The sequence below is a fragment of the Geospiza fortis genome, unplaced genomic scaffold (assembly GCF_000277835.1).
Source record: "Geospiza fortis unplaced genomic scaffold, GeoFor_1.0 scaffold195, whole genome shotgun sequence".
NCBI classification, from domain to species: Eukaryota; Metazoa; Chordata; class Aves; order Passeriformes; family Thraupidae; genus Geospiza; species Geospiza fortis.
This window is the reverse complement of record NW_005054324.1, coordinates 4,086,166-4,092,390: the sequence shown is the minus strand read 5'-3', so window position 1 is coordinate 4,092,390 and position 6,225 is coordinate 4,086,166.

Here is a 6,225-nt window from a genome sequence, read left to right as displayed (position 1 = left end):
GGTTGCTTGAAATCACAGGTTTGGAAACAATTCAGATACATGTTGAGGAATGGAATCATTGCCCAAATATAATTAGTGGGATGTTTTTCTGACAAATTTTATTTTATGCTGAATTTTACAGTATTTGCAGGTGTAACCTGCTAAAAGGAATTAGACTAGTAATTTTTCTGTTACTCAAATTTTTCTCTTACATACTTTTAAGTAATAACTGCAAGACTTACCCATTTGTAAAGAGTGCCTGAAATTAGGAAGTTTTGTATGTTACATTATTGTGGGGTTGGTTTGGTTTTTTTGATCTATTATTATCAACAAATATGCTTTTAGGTCTTTTTCCTTGTGCTCTAAAGGGTTTTTGGAGTTTCTCTGGAGTGAAATTCTTGAGCCATTACTTCATGTGTGTGCTTTTTCTTCCCTGAAGCTTAATCATCGTGAGTTTGGTTACTTGTGCAGTATGAATTCTAAATTTATTACTTAAGGACTAGATGAGGGAGTGCAAGTTTTGCTTGAAAAACAGCCATTACCGGCTGGTGGTTTGTTTTGTTGTTTTTTTGTTTTTTGTTTTTTTTTTGGCTTAAAAACCAGCCATTACCAGCTACTATATTTTTGTATGTACCACTTTGGGAACACAATGAAATCCGATGTTTAAAGCTTAAGAAATAGGATAATGATTGTATCATATGTCAGACACAAAGTATTTGCTTAAATGACATTGGCAGGAGCAGAGAATTGAGAATTGGCTCTTCTGGATGTTGATGCCAAGAACCAAGGAACTGCTGGAGCATCTGAGCTGGATTTGGAGCACTTTGTTGGTAGATGGGTCATTCCCAGATGCTTGTTATTCAAGGAGCATGGACTGACAAATTGTAGAGAAGCTTGCACATGTTCTGTTCTCTTTCTTTTCTGGCTAATACTACAGAGTAGTAGTCCTTTGGATCAAAGCAGCGCTTATTTAATAAGAGAAGAAGTAATGTTCAGAATATAGTCACTCAGAATTATGGCTCTCCAACTGTCAGCAGAGAATCTGGCTTTATTTTTAAATTCAAAACGAAATGGAAAAAGCAGACTAGACCCAATTAACATAAAATGTGTTTTTTATGGTTTATCTCCTGTATGAGAAAGGCCCATGGTTAAACAGAAATCTGCTAGTTAGTAGTAGTCTTTTTTACCTGTAGTAGCTACTAGTATCTAATCCCTAGAGGTGTTACTGAAATGCACCCGCTATTTCAGGTAAGAAGTGTAGGAGTTTTTGGAGAGCAAACCTCTCTGCTCTCAGTTGTGCTCACAGTGCTCAGGCCTGCAGTGGTTAGAAGAAAAACAGTATGAAATAATTTTGTAATGTTAAAGGATGTCTTTTGTGCTGTAGTATCTTCTGTGCTTGCCTTAGAGGAGCTGGGATACTCTTGTGACTCTTACTGCACTAATGTCCTGTATAACTCAGATGTTACCACATCTCAGCCCTTAGTACTTGACCATTCTTGTCTTCACTAACAGTGCCCCTAAAGTTCCTGGTAGAATTAAAAACAGCACAAATACCTTCAGCAGCTTACAGCACACAGCTGTTGTTCAACACATTTCAAGGAAACAGAAGTGGTCCTGATGTGGATTCCTCTTTGGGAGAATAATGTCTTACTCGTGTATCAAGGTGAAGAACAACAGAGATCCTAAATGACCAGTTGAGAAAACACCATGCTGGTTGCTCTCAAGAGCACTGTGAGAGGTGGGTGGCTGATTAAAGGATAGATGTAATTGAAGAAGCATTCTTCCAGGAATCAACCTAACATAGATCACTGCTGACATAGAAAACAAAAAAATACTAGTCTTTCTTTGGTAGTGGGCACATTGCCTGGGTCAATGTGTGTGCTCACTCTGCTGGCTATGAACCTCAGGAAACCATGCACACCTTGGGCAGCAACCACGCAGGCTGATCATTCTGACATTTTATATACAGGATCCTCAGTCAAGCTGCCTGTCCAGTCTAGAGATGATACCTGGATTGGGAGTGAGCTCAGAGCAGATCCCTTGTACTTTGTGCCCTGGATGACAGGTTTTACCTGAGTTACCTTCAGCTGTGCTGCAGTGGGGAGAATTTGGTGGGACCTGTGTATTCTGCCAAGCAGAAGTGAATTGTCACAGTGTTACTTGTAGACACAAGGTATCTTTGTTTTCTGAAAGGCTGTAATTTCAGCCTCCTGACTGAAATCAAATGCTGTGGTAGATCAAGTTGTTAGTTCCATCCCTTGTGTGTTCAGTCACAACAGCCTTCCTGTTGGTCCTAAAATCCTCCAGAGGGGTGATGCAATATGAATTCATTACAGTATGAAATTATTACAGATCTTTGTAGTTCCCGACTTTCCACCAAAACTAGGTTATATGCTTCCCTCTGTCCTTCCCCAAGCCATTTTCAGCACTAAGCCTCTTAGCCTTTGGCCCATTCTTCAAATACTCCTTTTCTGCCTAGATACAACTAGTGCCTTTTAAAAGACACAGAAAAGTCAAACTATCTGTACATTTGCTGTCTTCTCCATTCTTTGCCATAAAACAAATTCAGGTTGTTAGCAGGAGGACAGAGCCCTGAATGAAACTGCTGCTGTGTGTGACAGAAGCCTCTTGTCTAACCTCAAGCAGGCTCTCTGTTGGTGCTCTTTTGAAGGTGACTTCAAAGAGTCTCCAGGCCATCAGGGCAGATTGTCTGCACAGGGTATGTCACTGGCGTGTACAGAAAGTAGAACAGTGTGGGGGTCGTGTCCCATGCACCAGGCCCATGGCCCAGCCTTCAGAAGTATGTGATGTGTAACTGAGCAATCAGGGATGCCGTGCAAAGTGGAATCCTGCATTTGTCCAACTCAGTCACTCTTCTGACCCTTGCTCATGTCCACCCCCTGTAACCAGCGTGTAGGCACTGAGCAGGTGCCATCTTGCACTTCAGGCACTTAGATGCAGGTGTTTTAACTGAAACCAAATCTGTTTTGCCCTGTGCCTCAGTTGCTCATTTGTGTAATGGTGCTAATAGCATAATGCATATAAATACATCTAGTCCAGACATGTACTGCAGTCCAGACATGTGACACTTGAAATATTTTTAAATGCGGTTTTCCCTGTTCAGATTTAGTTATCTCACTTCTCAGAACAAGAACATTAGGTAAGACTTTTTCATTTCTACAAGGTCTAGTTTTCAGAATCAGTAGCCATTTTTAAGCTCTCAAAATGAAAACCAAAACAACATGAATCATGTCTGTAGAGCAGTTAATCCGAGCAGTTTGATTACTTGTGTGTGCAAATATTGGGTCATGCGCTAGTGTCGCATCAAACTGGTTTTTGATTTAATATTTTGGAAACCCAGCAACAGCCTGCAGTTCCCCATGGATTTATTTTTAATAAACTAAAAATGTTTTAAGACACTATGTGAAAGACATGAGGTTTGGGACCTACAGCCTAGTTGCTAATCCCCTGGTTTACAAGCCAGTTTTGCAGCACAGCTCCCATCAGGAGCACTTTGCTGTGAGTGACGGTGTCAGAAGCTTAACTGATCCCGAACAGGGAGTGCTGCAGCAGCACTGTGTGGACAGCCCTATCGTATGGCTGGGCCTGGGCTGCACCAGGCTGCCTCTGCAGCTGCCCAGCGACAGCCACACAGTCCCCCCAAACTGTGAAAAGCGAGAGTTTCAGGGGTGTGAGTCATTTTGAAATCAGAACCGTTGCTTCTCTGAGTGCCTATAGGTGTGCAAGGTCAGGTGCAGCAGTGCTGCTGCCATGCTTTCAGAAAGTGCAGGGCCCTTGGAGGATTTGAAGTGCAGGAGGCATTCTGTTTATGGCTTAGCTTTACTGCAGCTCTGCGTGTGCTGGCTTCTGCTGGTTTCGTCTTACTGCCTCGTCTGTCATCTCAGTGTGAAAGGGGCCATCCTGTTTTCATCAGGGTGCACGTAAGAGCTCTGACTTTGTTAGAGGAAAGGCAGCCAGTAGCTTTGTGTAGAAGTGTGTGATAATATTTTTGCTGCTGGATGGTAGTCACACTTTATTCCCCAGCCTCTTGGATCATCATGGAACATTAGGATAAATTGTGACAGGATGTCGCTGAAGTCAGATTGATTTACTTTGCCCTATTAAATTTTTTTTTACGCTTTGCACTTGATAACTACTACAGCCATAAGGTAAAAATGTGTCAGCTATTGCATCTGAACATCATGATCCATGCTTACTTTAAAAACTTTTGGACTTGCCATACATTTTAAGATTCCAGCTAAGATTTTATTAATATTTCTGCATAATTTTCAGGGAACATCTGCACTGTCAACATGGAGACAGAGAAGGCTTCTAAGAAACACAGGGGCAAGCACAGCTCTTAAAATCTGACATCCTGTTTTACTACTATGAAGATGGGTGCTTATTTAGCAGCATCTATATTGTTGCATTAAAGAAGGAAAAAAGAAACAAAACCTTTGTCCTTTGTGTTGTTAATTTGAGTGAAACTGGCAAAATGTTTCTGCCCTACAAAATTTCTTAAGGTCTTGCTGAGCAGAAGCTCGTAGAGGTACTTGCACCAATTTTTTTCACTTAGTTTAAATATTGGTTGTCCTGTGCATGCATGTGCCTGCTGTTGGGATGTCCTGGAAACAGCCAGGATGGGAGTTCTGTAGCAGCAAGTGCAGAGGTACAGTTGCACTGCCCTAGCAACATTCTCAGTCCCAGAGAAGAATATGTGTTTAATTGGTGTGGTACTTCAAACACAGGAATAGAATTATTAGTCTGCAGAGAGAGAGTCCCTGTGGGATTAGTTTACATAATGACCACTGAGCAGCTCTCCTGTGCCACACCTACCTGCTGGGGACTCGTGCCATGAGGTCATCTCTGCATTTCATCACTGTTTCTCCTCTGAAGTGTATGCTAGCTCAGAGAAGCACATAGCTGATGCACAAGACACAGGCTTACACTGCAGATAGGAGCATCTGGAGCAATCTGCACAGTGTGTACAAAGCCCCCTTCTCTCTGCTGTGGCACGCAAGGGCATGGCAGAATGCACAGGGCAAAACAGACTGGAGTTACAGAGTTCACAAGGGGTTTGCAAGGCTATCTGAAACAGTGCCCCATCACACAGAAGGATATCAGTGTGTACAAGGTTATATCAAGAGTTCCACAAGTTCCTGCTACAGTTTTGGTGGTTCTTGCAAACTGGCAAAGCATTTGGCATTAGTAACAGGGGTGAGTCATTTTTAGGCTGACCAGAGACTGGAGCTACATAAAGGACATACCTATGTGGTACTGGAGAGGGCTTTTTAAAAAAAGGCTGATTCTGCATGCTGAACTGTATTTATAAAATTCTACTGATAGACAATTCTTATTACCAGAACAAGCCTATTTTGTCCTCCAAGATACAATTACATATTTTATATGTGGTGCAGATGTTTTAACTGCTGCTTTCCAATAAAATCTGTAAAAAAATTTTTAGAATACAGAACAGAAGCAAATCTATATTTAAAATCCTTTGTGAATTTTTTGCTTTTGAGAAATTAATGCTGAAGAACATTTACTTAGATTCAGAGTGGAAGTTTCAGTTTTATCTTTATATACCAAGGAAGTCTCTCATTTATGTTTATCACATTTCCAGCTGTTGTCCCAAACACAGGCTTGTTATCGGGTGCACAGCACCAATTCACACCAAAATGAGGTGCGATTTCTATTTTTTATTCTAGTTTGTGCAAAGTAGGGAGGTGGGACATAACTCACAAAAAGCTGGCTCTTCAATCATCAAAACATTGTGCTATTTATACATTTTCACAAAGGCATCAGCATTCATTGGTTACAGATTACATAACTTTTTCATTAATTACTACTGAAACTCCTATTGCCAAGGTTTACCTCTCATTCTAATTAGTTTGCATGCACAGTTCTTCCCTCCATTTGAGTAGAGTTGATTTTGAGTAGGTGATCAGTGGGTTGGTGGTCAGGATCTCCCACTGCTGGAATTACCTTTCCCCCAGTTACTGCTCAGTTCTGCTGACTTCACTCCTGGTGGCTCTTGTCCAAACAGCCCATTCAGCTTGGGACTGTCTTCCCTTTCCCTTGAAAGATTGATTTGTCAAGCACACAATGTTCACAGTGCAGTTGCTTAATCATAAATGTCCAGCTCTAGCTATGGATTAACAACAAAAAAATTTCAATTTGATTCAAATTTTGAGGGGCTCAGACCTTGAGGGGCTTGATATCCACTATGATACGACCCTTTACCTG